This window comes from Rhinoraja longicauda, chromosome 7 (assembly GCF_053455715.1).
Source record: "Rhinoraja longicauda isolate Sanriku21f chromosome 7, sRhiLon1.1, whole genome shotgun sequence".
NCBI lineage: Eukaryota > Metazoa > Chordata > Chondrichthyes > Rajiformes > Arhynchobatidae > Rhinoraja > Rhinoraja longicauda.
Genome location: NC_135959.1, coordinates 13,581,376 through 13,595,888, shown reverse-complemented (window position 1 = coordinate 13,595,888; position 14,513 = coordinate 13,581,376). Strand labels below are relative to the sequence as shown.

At 43.2% G+C, this 14,513-nt stretch overlaps 1 protein-coding gene across 1 annotated transcript in view; it reads left to right on the top strand.

Moving 5' to 3' along the window:
• The first annotated feature begins 12,342 nt into the window (after positions 1–12,342).
• Positions 12,343–14,513, top strand: part of cnga3a (cyclic nucleotide gated channel subunit alpha 3a) — a 42,349-nt gene continuing 40,178 nt past the window's right edge. The window contains exon 1 of the mRNA XM_078402974.1: positions 12,343–12,463. The gene's annotated coding sequence lies outside the window, so the exon portion shown is untranslated. The remainder of the gene's footprint in view (positions 12,464–14,513) is intronic.

Here is a 14,513-nt window from a genome sequence, read left to right as displayed (position 1 = left end):
TTAATTTTATTATAGTAGCTTGATCATACGTACAGGTGTTCATAAGTTTAGTTTAGAGATACAGCGCGGAAACAGGCCCTTTCGGCCCGCCGGGTCCACGCTGACCAGCGATTCCTACACATTAACATTATCCTATACCCACTGGGGATATTTTTTACATTTACCAAGCCAATTAACCTACAAACCTGTACGTCTTTGAAGTGTGGGAGGTAACCAAAAATCTTGAAGAAAACCCACACAGATCACGGGGAGAACGTACCAACTCTGTACAGACAGCACCCGTAGTCGAGATCGAACCCGGGTCTCTGGCGTTGCATTCGCTGTAAGGCAGCAACTCTACCCCTGCGCCACAGTGCCGCCCTAAGATGGGTGTTCATAACCTAAGACTGGCCTAATTGCTTTATATGCTTCAGTGTCAATTCTTTATTAATATTTACCCCTCAGAAGCATATGGGATGTTTCTCTATTTAGAGGAAGTTATGTAAAATCCCACTTCTGTCATTGGAGAGTGTAGACAGTTGGCCAAGTTGTGGGGTGGACCGTTGGTGGATATGATATTATCAGGAATATTTCATGCACAAGCTTCATAGTAATGTGGTAAAATCTGTGCTTTAAAGTCAATGGATCTAATTTCTAAATGGTGTGCATGACACAGCCAGTACATTGCACACTTAGTACAAGCAAATGAGGTTGGATTTCTATCCTTGTATAGTTTCAGTTCCATTTGTGTGAGGCCAAATCTTGTAATGCCTAGAGTAGAGAAGATTAAGGAGTGACCTACTTGGCAGCTTAAATTGACTGAAGCAGTTGCCAGGGTAGATAGTGGCAAACTATTCTCTTCAGTGTTGTTCTGTGTAAAAGACATAATCTTAAGTTTAGAGGCAGGCCGATTAGATATTTTAAAAAAAGCATTATTTTTCACAAAGTCAATTACATATTTGGAAAGGAAGATAGACACAAATTGGTGGAGTAACTCGGCGGGACAGGCAGCATCTTTGGAGAGAAGGAATGGGCGATGTTTCGGGTCGAGACCCTTCTTCAGACTTCAGACTGAAGAAGGGTCTCGACCCAAAACGTCACTGATTCCTTCTCTCCAGAGATGTTGCCTGTCCTACTGAGTTACTCCAGCATTTTGTGTCTATGTTCGGTTTAAACTAGCATCTGCAGTTCCTTCCTACATATTTGGAATCCTCTCTCCGTCCCACACCCACTCCTCCCCAAAACCTGTTTAGGCTAGAGGTCAATTAAAAATTTCACAACTACAATTTTGGGTTTTCATTGCCAAAGATACAATACAATACAATACAATACAATATATCTTTATTGTCATTGTACCCAGGGGTACAACGAGATTGGGAATGCGCCTCCCATACGACGCCTCCCATAATTTAGACAACAGCAACCCAACGAAACGAAACAATTGTAACAGTTTTAGACAGGGTAAAGTGCAAGTTGATCTATGCGTTGTGGCCATCCGGTTCAGCAGGACCGGTTCATAGCAGCTATGGCCCTGGGGATGAAGCTGTTCCTGAGTCTGGAGGTGCGGGCGTAGAAGGCCTTGTATCGTCTGCCCGATGGAAGGAGTTCGAACAGACTGTTGCAGGGGTGTGAAGAGTCTTTGTGGATGCTGGTGGCTTTTCTGAGGCATCGTGTGTTGTAGATGCCCTCCAAGTCTGGTAGCTGTGTTCCGATGGCCCTGTGAGCTCTATGGACTACCCGCTGTAGAGCTTTCCTTTCTGCCTCCGTGCAGCTGAGGTACCACACAGGGATGCCTGTAATACTAAGTATTACAAAATCATTGAAGGTAGTTGGATTTAAAATACAAATAACTCGTGATCTGATTAATTAGCAGAACAAGTTTGATAAGTAGAATGGCTTCCATCTATGTTATATTGAAGGAAACAAATTGTCAATTAAAATCATTACTAAACAAAACTAATAACAGGTTTCAGAACATGCATAGATTTTTGAAAGGACAAATAAAGAACTTGGAATTACAAATTCACTTCACATTTTGAAGTTAAATATGTTACGTTGGAAGATGCAAATCTTTTTCTCCGCAATTGGAACGGATTGCCTGCTGAGGATAAGAGATATTCAGAATATATGGAACTTTTTCACTGATTTGGACACAACCATTTCTCCGTTACATTATTGCCAAAAGGCAGTCCGACACGCAGATACTGGCTATTTTTACTTCAGTCAGATAAAGTTGGATTTTTTTAATGCTCAACCTTTTCCTAACTGTTATTGCCCATTTGACATGTCCAATATGTTTGATTTTCCTCATCTATTCAGAACTAATGAAATTGGTTTGCTGGTCTGGCTCTCATTCTGATGAAAGGTCATCAACCCGAAATAATAACTGTTCCTCTGTCCACAGATACTGTCTGACCTGCTGGCTATTTTCAGCATTCACTGTTTTCACCGGTCTGACGTATATTCTGTAATTGATATATAATAATTCCAACAATATTTATTGCTTAGTTTTGCATCTTTTCTTGAGATCAATTGATTTTATCCCCTCTGTCTTAGCACCGAGTTAAAATATCTCTATAATTTCCTTCCACCCTCTTTGATCCCTTTGACTAACTAGTAATGTTACCATGGACTCCAAAGCTTTCAGGACCTTTGATGGAGATTCAGTTGTCATTTGCATTCTCTCATGCTCATTGTTGCATTCAAAGCCATTTGTGACCAAGGGGATTGACAGGAGGATGGCTGTAGATGTTGTCTACCTGGACTTTAGCAAGGCCTCCCACATGCTGGACTGGTCTGGAAGGATAGATTGCATGGGAATCTGGGTGAGATAGCAAACCAGGTGCAATATTGGTTTGGCGGAAGGACAGAGGGTGGTAGTAGAGGGTTGTTTTTCAAAAATTTCAAAATGAGGTGCTGCATTTTGGAAAGACTAACATGGGCAGGACCTACACAGAGAATGGTAGGGCTCTGGGAAGTATTGTAGAGCAGAGGGGTCTAGGAGTGCAGGTGCATGGTTCCTTGAAGGTGGACTTGCAGGTAGATCGAGTGGTCAAAAAAGCTTTTGGCTCATTGGGCTTCATCAGAGTATTGAGTTCGGAGGTCATGTTGCAGTTGTATAAGACGTTGGTTATAAGATCAAAAGATCACAAGTGATAGGATCAGAATTAGGCCATTGGGCCCAGCAAGTCTACTCCGCCATTCAATCATGGCTGATCTATCTCTCCCTCCTAACCCCATTCTCCTGCCTTCTCCCCATAATCTCTGACACCCATACTAATCAAGAATCTATCTATCTCTGCCTTAAAAATATCCACTGACTTGGCCTCCACAGCCTTCTGTGGCAAAGAATTCCACAGATTTACACCCTCTGACTAATGAAATTCCTCCTCATCTTCTTCCTAAAAGAACGTCCTTTAATTCTGAGGCTATGACTAGTCCTAGACTAAAGGTGAGGCTGCATTTAGAATATTGTGTTCAACTCTGGGCAACATGTTATAGGAAAGATGTTGTCAAGCTGGAAAGGGTACAGAGAAGATTTACGAGGATGTTGCCAGGACTAGAGGGTCTGAGCAAAAGGGAGAGGTTGAGTAAGCTGGGCCTCTATTCCTTGGAACGCAGGAGGATGAGAGGTGATCTTATAAGGGTTTATAAAATCACGAGGGAATAGATCGGGTAGATGCACAGCGTCTCTTGCCCAGAGTAGGTGAATCAAGGACCAGAGCACATTGGTTTAAGGTGAAGGGGAAAAGATTTAAAAGGAATCTGAGGGGTAACTTTTTCACACAAAAGGTGGTGGGTATATTGAACATGCTGCCAGAGGAGGTAGGTGAGGCAGGGACTATCCCAACATTTCAGAAAGAGTTAGACAGGTACATGGATAGGACAAGTTTGGAGCTACTAGTGTAGCTGGGACATGTTGGCCGTTGTGGGCAAGTTAGGCCGAAGGGCCTGTTTCCGCATTGCATCACTCTGTGACTCTATGACCTGTGACCAGAGGTGTGCCACAGTCATCACTGTTCCAGTCGCTAGTTGGATATTGTACAGGGATCTCAACAGAAGCATTCTGATGAGCTCACAGGTATCTGTGCATGTGAGCAATATCTATTTTTGCATAATTCACACTTTTGAAAACACTGTGCACTGAATAAGAATAGAATAAGCAAAAGAATAGTTGGTGCTTTAACAAATTCACCGTGCGCAAAGAGGGATTTCAGCTCCTTATTATTTACATGAACTTTTAAGATCGTTGAAGTGGCCTACATTTAGACAGAGCACAAAGCAGTCCATTTCTGCAGCACACTGCCATTTGAAACAACCCAACATGATTATTATCCATTTTGCTGCTGGAAGAAAATAACTAAATTGCAACATTTATTTTCAACAATTTTAATGCAAAATATAAATGAAGAATGGCTTAACGTCCATCATGTTTCTTCTAAAGAAAAATGACATGAATGGATAGATGAAAATAAACTGTCCCATTTAAGCCAGAGGGACCTTACGTTTGAATTGAATTATAGGCTTAATAACTGAGTCAATTCTTCGTTGTGATTTCCATCCATGCTTTTTCAAATGCTGCGTATATTAAAATATATATTATTTTAATGGCATTCTGTCACTTGAACGGAAAGTGATGGTGTAAGATATTTCTAAACAGCAGAATTCACATTACAAAGCTGCAAAATAATATGTAATGTACTACAGGAGGCCTCAGGCTTCTGGCACTTACCACCAAAATTCCAAAACAACAAATTTGGGGCATGGAAACTTTTTAAGACATTTTGGTTATCATCTTATATATTTATTGGAAACATTGAACAGGTACTGTCACTATTACATATTCATATCCAAAGTATATATTCATGATCTATAATATATGATTCAATGATATAATTCATGTCATATAAGAATAAGGGGGAGGCCATTTTGGATTGAGATGAGGAAAAACTTTTTCACCCAGGGAGTTGTGAATGAATCTGTGGAATTCGCTGCCAAAGAAGGCAGTGAAGGCCAATTCACTGAATGTTTTCAAGAGAGAGTTAGATATAGCTCTTAGGGCTAAAGGAATCAAGGGATTATGGGGAAAAAGCAGGAACAGGGTACTGATTTTCGATGATCAGCCATGATCTTACTGAATGGCGGTGCTGGCTCAAAGGGCCAAATGGCCTACTCCTGCATCTATTTTTTCTTTGCTTTCTATGTTTCTATTGTCACATGTACCTAGATACAGTGATTTTTTTGCACCATATATCAGAGATATATAATATTTATATATTACTATATATACATGTCAAAGCAGGGGGAAAATGCAATACTGGTGCAAATTATTCTAGGTGATTGTTTAAATGGTTTTAAATACATTCTCGATGTCTTAATTAAGCTATGTTATGCAGGATCAAGTTTTTGATTTTAACATTGCACATCCGAAGGGTTTTGCAGGCATTTTTCTTCCTGTGTTTAACCAACTATCCATTTTCACAGATATAAAATTTAGAAAGACTGCACGTTGGAATTTGTGATAGGTTAGATGTCTGTGCTGCCATAGACATGCCTGGAACGGCAAAGCTAAGGACAAGCATCTATTCCAGAAGCAATGACAATAAACAAAATTATGGAATATTCAGCTACTCAAGCTGCCACGGTGGAGAAATAATTAGATTTAATATATTCGGTCAAAAACTTTTGACCTCTCTTCAAAACTGATGAAGTGTTCTGATGAAAGCTTGTTGTCTACAAACAGTAACCTCCAGTTATTCTCGTCACAAGTGAGAACTGACCTGCTGAATATATCCATCATTTCCTTTTTATTTTAAACTAGACCAAGTGGACCCGTTGGGCCCAAACTTCCCCTGTATTGGCGCAGCACCTTCTCCTCCCCAATTCCCCCCCTCCCCCCTCCTCCTCCCTCCCTCCCTCCTCCTCCCTTCCCTCCCCCTCCCTCTCTCCCTCCCCACCTCCCTCCTCCCCGCCCATCCCTCCCTCTTCACCCCCCCTCCCCTCTCCCCCTCCCCTCTCCCCCTCCCCTCTTCCCCTCCTCCCTTCCCCCTCCCCCCTTCCCCTCCCCTTCCCCTCCCCCCTTCCCCTCCCCCCAACTCCATCCCCCTCAACTCCCCTTATTCTCCCTCCTCCCTCCCTCCCTTCCCCCCTCCTCCCTAGGAGATATTAAAGTTTGAAATGTGAATAACTTAAAAAATATAACACCGATTTCAATGAAACCTTCCATTAACACCAAAGGGATGACGGTGAGTAAGGTGGGTCAAAAATTGTCTCTCTATCGTGTGCAGCATCCTGTCCTCTCCCCCTCCCCTCTCTCCTCAACCCCCCCTCCCTTCTCCCCCACTCCCCCCTTCCCCCTCCCTCCCTCCCCCCTCCTCCTCCCCTCCTTTTAAACTTTAAAATGTGAATAACTTTAAAAATATAACACCGATTTCAATAAAACTACTTGCATTATCACTAAAGTGACAATGGTGAGTACGGTGGGCCTAAAATTGTTGCGCTATCGTGTACCGTTTTGGCTGATGTTCAGTCACAAACAAGATAACAAACGAGAGTTTTAGTATATAGATGTCCAAGAACTACAGTATTCTGTAATGTCTGTAGGTTTTTAGCAAAACTATGAGGTTTTGCAATTTGGGAGGTTAAATGCAAGGGAAAAGAGTGTAATTAATGGCAAGACCCATACAGCATTGAGTGCAGAAGGATTTTGGGGTCCAAGTCCATTGCTTCCTGAAAGTGGCAACGCAAATGGATAGAGTGGTAAAGAAGGCATATCATATGTTTGCCTTCATAGGTCAGGGCATTGAGTATAAGAGTAAAGAATTCATGTTGCAGCTTAATAGGACTTTGGTTAGGCTACATTTTTGGTGTACTATGTGCAGTTCTGGTTTGAGGAAAGATGTGGACTATCTACCTCATTGACCACAGGACTATCTCTGATCAAACTTTACTGGCTTTACCTTGCACTAAACGTTATTCCCTTATCATGTATCTTTACCCTGTAAATGGCTCGATTGCAATCATGTGTTGTCTTTCCGCTGACTGGTTAGCACGCATGAAAAGCTTTTCACTGTACCTCGGTACACGTGACAATAAACTAAACTGATAAACTGGAGACTTTGGAGAGGATGCAGACGAGGATTACCAGAATGTTGCCAGGTTTCGAGGGTATTAGCTATAAGGAGAAATTGGATAAACCTGGATTGTTTTCTCAATCATTGGAGACTGAGAGGAAACCTGATAGAAATATATAAAATTATAAGAGGCGTAGATAGCATATCACAATCTTTGTCCAAGGGCACGAATGCCAAAGACTAGAAGGTACAGCTTTAAGGCGAGAGGGGCAATGTTTAAGTGAGATGTGTGGGCCATTTCTTTACACAGAGGGAGGTGGGTGGCTGGAATGTGCAGCCAGGGATGGTAGTGGAGCCAGGTATGATAGGGGCATTTAAGAGGCTTTAGATAGGCATGTGGATATGCAAAGCATGGAGGGTTATGAATCATAAACAGTTTAAGTGTCGGTTTAGTTTCAGTTCCAGTTTAGTTTATTGTCACGTGTACTGAGGTACCGTGAAAAGGACGGACAGAAGGGATAACTTTGACTTGGCATCATGTTTGGCACAGACAGTGTGGGCCAAAGGACTTGTTTCTGTGCTATATTGTTCTATTTTATATGTTCAAAATCCAAAGGCGCAGAAGTCATCAAATATAAATTAATCTGAAAATTGTTCCACCACGTTTCCATTAATCATGTACTTGCAAAATATGTATAGACATTTCAATAAGTAAAGATATTTTTGTCTTTCTTCACTGAAGTAAATCAACACGTGCAAGACCATTTTCGAAGATCTTCTGAAATACAGTGACGTCTTTGAAACCAAACTGATCATTTGAAATTTCAGTCTGAAGGAAACCTTCTTCTCAATGACAGCCTCGCTGATTGTTTGGTTCATACAATGACAAGTTACTGGACATTCCCTAGACGTGGGATACAATTCAGGGGCTGGTCTATTGACGTTCTTTCTTTTTATTCCAACATAATGATGGCATGTTGGTGATGGGAAACACTATCAAATTCACCAAGCAAATGGTTTTCTTTGGGAATTTAGTTATCAAGAGGCCCTTCTGTGGGTGACTGTGTCATTGCTGAACTTAATCATCCCCATCTACTGTATGTATCTTCTAGGGTTCGACACAAAATCCTGGAGTAACTCAGGCAGCATCTCTGGATAGAAGGAATAGGTGACGTTTTCAGTCCATACCCTTCTTCTGGGGCTTATCTATAGCTAGGGTGGGATACAGCTCATTGTGAAGGGGAAAAAATTTAATAGGAACCTGAGGGCCAATTTTTCTACACAAAAGGGTGATAGGTATATGGAACGAGCTGCCGGAAGAGGTAGTTGAGGCAGGTACTATTTCAATGTTTAAAAATCATTTGGACAGGCGCATGTATAGGATAGGTTTAGAGGGGTATGGACCAAATGCAGGCTGGTGGGACTATTGTGGAGACCCAGGTTCGATCCTAACTACGGGTGCTGTCTGTATGGAGCATGTACATTATCTCTGTGACTGCATGGGTTCTCGCTGGGTGCTCTTGTTTTCTCCCACAATCCAGAGACGTAGAGGTTTGTAGGTTAATTGGCCTCTGTAAATTGTCGCTAATGTGCAGGATAGAACTAGTATATGGGTGATCACTGGTCGGCATGAACTCGGTGAGCCGAAGGGCCTGTTTCCACCCTGTATCTCAAGTCTAAAGTCAAAAGCAGGTTGATAACCATTGAATCGAAAATGTGTTTATAAGTATTGCTTCATCAGCAACAGAATCTTAACAATAAAAATCAGAAAATGGTGAAATTACATAGTAGTTCAATATGTGACTACAAAAGCAAAGGCTGATTTTGGTAAGTCTTTTTGGAGTCTTCGAATCAATGGAAGGGAATAACAATGGATGAGCAATAACAATAGATAGTTTACAACAGAGTCAAGAATCAAGAGAGCCAAGAGAGTTTCATGTCCCAGATACAACAATGAAATTCTTACTTGCACCTGCACCATAGAATATGCAAATATTCTTATGGGAATATTATAGTTCTGGGAAAACTGTAGAGAAGAAGTAAAATGTTGAGGCTCTATAAAAGGTGCTGGGAAGGCCGATTTTTGGAATATCATGAGCAATTTTGGGCACCATTTCTGAGGAAGAATATGCTGGCTCTGCAGAATGTCCAGAGGAGGTTTACAAGAATGATCCCAGAAATTAGTAGATTACCTTATGATGAGCGTTTGTCGACATTGCGTCAGTACTCGCTGGAGTTTAGAAGAAACATAGAAACATAGAAAATAGGTGCAGGAGTAGGCCATTCGGCCCTTCGAGCCTGCACCGCCATTCAATATGATCATGGCTGATCAACCAACTCAGTATCCCGTACCTGCCTTCTCTCCATACCCCCTGATCCCTTTAGCCACAAGGGCCACATCTAACTCCCTCTTAAATATAGCCAATGAACTGGCCTCAACTACCTTCTGTGGCAGAGAATAGGGGGGACCCTCATTGAAACATATAGAATGGTGAAAGGCTTGGATAGAGTGGATGTGGAGAAGATGTTTCCATCTAGAGGACTAGAGGTCATAGTCTCAGAAGGACGTTCTTTTAGGAAGGAGATGAGGAGAAATTTTCTTCAATCAGAGGGTGGTGAATCTGTGGAATTCTTTGCCACGGAAGGCTGTGGAGGACGTCAGTGGATATTTTTAAAGCAGAGATTGATAGATTCTTGATTAGTACAGGTGTCAGAGGTTATGGGGAGAAGGCAGGAGAATGGGGTTAGGAAGGAGAGATAGATCAGCCATGATTGAATGGCGGAGCAGACCTGATGGGCCGAATGACCTAATTCTACTCGTATTCCTTATGACCTTATGCCCTTAATGGGGTTGAGATGGAAAGAAAGATCAGCCATGACTGAATGGTAGATTCAATGGGCTCGATAGTGTCAGGGATTATGGGGAGTCAGGTGCCGGGGAGAAGGCAGGAGAATGCGGTTAGGAGGGACAGATAGATCAGCCATGATTGAATGGTGGAGCAGACCTGATGGGCCGAATGGCCTAATTCTGCTCCTATGATTTATGAACATTTATTTTTGCCTTAACTCAGATGAATGGAAGTAAAACAGTTGAATGATGTAGAAGATCCTCAGCGAGGCATAAGGTTAAATAACGTTAGGTTCGTGACAAGGTTAGGGCGAGGCATAAACTTACAAATTGAGTGAATAGGCAAACAAAGTAGTGCAACAGAGAAAGGATCCAATGGGGCTGTGATTCCCTCGCCAAAATTAGTTTCAGCAAACTGCTCCAATCTGAATGGCAACTTGGTTCCTCTGTTACATGTCTTGCAACTCTCAACTTCTGCAAAGGAAGTGAATGATGCAGCTCAAGATAAGAAGTTCCAAAGTAAACATCCAGGCTCAGAGAATGCAGTGTCATAGAGTCATAGGGTGATACAGTGTAGAAACAGGCTCTTCAGCCAACAATGTCCCAGCTATCCTAGTCCCACTTGTCTGCGCTTGGTCTGTAACCCTCCAAACCTGTCCTATCCATGTACCTGTCCAGCTGTTTCTTAAACAATGGGATAGTCCCAGCCTCAACTACCTCTTCTGGAAGCTTGTTCCATACACCCACCACCCTCTGTGTGAAAAGGTTACCCCTCGGATTCCTATTGAATCTTTTCCCCTTCACCTTGAACCTCTATCCTCTGCTCCTCGATTCCCGTACTCTGGGTAAAAGACTCTGTGCATCCACCTGATCTATTCCTCTCATGATTTTATATACCTCTATAAGATCTCCCCTCCTCCTCCTACACTCCATGGAAGAGACCCAGCCTACTCAACCTCTCCCTATAGCTCACACCCTCTAGTCCTGGCATCCTCATAAATCGTTTCTGAACCCTTTCAAGCTTGACATAAGAATGGTCCTTCCATAAGCCTGGGTACAGTCCAATTCACCTCTACCCCCTTGTGGTAATTAGACTTTGTCTATTGAACTGATGCATCTCAATGCATCTCAGTCTGAAGAAAGGTCTCGACCCGAAACGTCACCCATTCCATCTCTCCAGAGATGCTGCCTGACCCACTGAGTTACTCCAGCGGTTTTGTGATACCATCTCAATGCTGAGGGCTCTATTTTGCAGCACTCCGTATCTTCCCCTCTATTTTCTATTGTACTTGAGTTTACTCAAAGTACACTCCAAAGACGCACTGGTTTGTAGGTTAATTGGCATGGTATATATATAAATTGTTCCTAGTGTGTTGAGTATAGGAGCAAAGAGGTCCTTCTGCAGTTGTACAGGGCCCTATTGAGGGCGTGCAGCGTAGGTTTACTAGGTTAATTCCCGGAATGGCGGGACTGTCATATGTTGAAAGTCTGGGCTTGTATACACTGGAATTTAGAAGGATGAGAGGAGATCTTATCGAAACGTATAAGATTATTAAGATTATTAAGGGGTTGGACACGTTAGAGGCAGGAAACATGTTCCCAATGTTGGGGGAGTCCAGAACAAGGGGCCACAGTTTAAGAATAAGGGGTAGACCATTAAGAACTGAGATGAGGAAAAACTTTTTCAGTCAGAGAGTTGTGAATCTGTGGAATTCTCTGCCTCAGAAGGCAGTGGAGGCCAATTCTCTGAACGCATTCAAGAGAGAGCTGGATAGAGCTCTTAAGGAGAGGGGGTATGGGGAGAAGGCAGGAACGGGGTACTGATTGAGAATGATCAGCCATGATCACATTGTATGGCGGTGCTGGCTCGAAGGGCCGAATGGCCTCCTCCTGCACCTATTGTCTATTGTCTATTGTGTGTAGTGTGCGGGGATCGCTGGTCTGTGCAGACCCAGTGGGCCGAAGGGCCTGTTTCTGTGCTGTATCCTTAAACTAAACTGAACAAAACCTGTCAATATGAGGACTAAACCTAAACATCCGACGTTGTCGCTGCAACTGTTGAGCTAGAATACCGAGAATTGTAATCTGCACTTTGCATCTTTCACTTTGCTCTCCTTGTCGTACTTTAATTTCGCTTGTTTTTATGTAGAGCACAGTATTCAGTCTGAAGAAGGGTCTCGACCCGAAACGTCACCCATTCCTTCTCTCCCGAGATGCTGCCTGACCTGCTGAGTTACTCCAGCATTTTGTGAATAAAACAGTATTACTTGATTTGATTGTTTGGCATGCAAGACAAAACATCTCACTGTACCTCGCCACGCGTGACAACGAATGAACCTAAACCGTCAGGGAGGTTTAGCACCGGGGACATGGGACAAAGGGATAGTGGAAGAGACGAGATTGGGACGGTGTCAAAGGGGCAGCAGGGATTTTGCAACGAGACGAGGAATGTAATCTGCCCCGGGTTAATGAAGCATCAAGTGGCGCTGCACATCCCAGCACTGGTCCTGTGTGTCCTCCTCTGATCTCACGCTGGCCCCCAATGCTAATGCATATTGAACAGGTAATCTACGTGACGCTCTGGGTGTTGCAGTGGGAATGATCAATGTGTGTGTGTGTGTGTGTGTGTGTGTGTGTGTGGCGGTCTAGAGACGAGATGGGCTGGCGGATTATGCCTTCACTCCGGCCACCTCCCTGAGTTTCGGACATGCTCCGGCTCATCCAAACCCCTCGCCGACCCTGTCTTACACCGCTCAGAAAGTAACGGCTCATGAAGGTGTGTGATTGATACTGAGAGCAAAGTAAGGGACAATGCGCCTTTCACCACGAACTGGGGGATTGCATTTGCATTTGCATTTGCACTTGGACACAAGGCGGTCGGTCAGAGAAAAGGTTCTCCCGGGAACAGAGTGAGAATCGCAACAACAACAACAACAGAGCAGACTGCGAGAATCACAACAACAACAGGCTGGTAAAACGGGGACTAGACACAAAAACCTGGAGTAACTCAGCGGCTCAGGCAGCATCTCTGGAGTAAAAGGAATAGGCGACCTTTTTCGTGTCGAGACCCTTCTGCAGACTGAGAGTGTGGGGGGAAAGGAGCGCTGGGCACCAGGACTAAAGGCTTGGCCAAGGTAAGTGGGGCCAAGGTAAAAATGTCAAGGGGTTTGAGGCAGGAGAAAAAAGTTTCCAACTCTGAACATGTTCATCAAATGTGTTTATTTGCGACAACTGGAGGCGGGGGGCTCAACCTGGGTGAGAAGGGCTTTGTCGAGGAAGACTTGCATTGTATATAAGTACAGACGGCTTGTACTCGCTGGAATTTAGAAGATTGAGGGGGGATCTTATAGAAACTTACAAAATTCTTAAGGGGTTGGACAGGCTGGATGCAGGAAGATTGTTCCCGATGTTGGGGAAGTCCAGAACCAGGGGTCGCAGTTTAAGGATAAGGGGGAAGTCTTTTAGGACCGAGATGAGAACGTTTTGTTTTCACACAGAGAGTGGTGAATCTGTGGAATTCTCTGCCACAGAAGGTAGTTGAGGCCAGTTCATTGTCTATATTTAAAAGGGAGTTAGATGTGGCCCTTGTGGCTAAAGGGATCAGGGGGTATGGAGAGAAGGCAGGTACGGGATACCGAGTTGGATGATCAGCCATGATCATATTGAATGGCGGTGCAGGCTCGAAGGGCCGAATGGCCTACTCCTGCACCTATTTTCTATGTTTCTATGTTTCTTCAGTCGACATTCCCATTCCAGGGCGTCCCCCGAAGGGATTCCACTTGAGTGGCCAAGGTGGGCGGGTAAAATCGTGTAAGCAGTATTGAATATACTGAATATAGAGTCGGAATAAAGCCGCCGAGAACGTCGGGTGGAGTTTTGTAAGGATCATGGATTGTATTTATTTATTTCTCGAATAAAGTATATTTTGAAAATTACCAAAGTTTATATCCTTCAGTCTGAAGAAGGGTCTCGACCCGAAACGTCACCCATTCCTTCTCTCCTGAGATGCTGCCTGACCTGCTGAGTTACTCCAGCATTTTGTGAATAAATACCTTCGATTTGTACCAGCATCTGCAGTTATTTTCTTATACCAAAGTTTATATCCTTCATTCTGGCTGGAATCAGCTGCTGAAATACTGTATGTACTTTAAAAAAATCTAAAATCTTTCAATTATCTTAATAAGAGCACCATTTTAATGTTTAATGGTTAAAGGAGTGAAATTCCAATCCATAGTATAGATAATAGAAAATAGATAATAGGTGCAGGAGTAGGCCATTCGGCCCTTCGAGCCAGCACCGCCATTCAATGTGATCATGGCTGATCATTCTCAATCAGTACCCCGTTCCTGCCTTCTCCCCATACCCCCTGACTCCGCTATCCTTAAGAGCTCTATCCAGCTCTCTCTTGAAGTATATTTTGTTATAACTTTATTAGACAGTATCATTTTGGTACCCTTTCCAAGCTAATATTAGACATAGTTTTATTGAATGCCAAGGCAGGCTTGACAGGCTGAATGATCGAGACCTGCCTCTATGTTTTTTAATGATATATCTTTTCAAGAGAGAGTTGTTAGATTTAGCTCTTAGGGGCTAAGGGAATCAAGGAATATGGG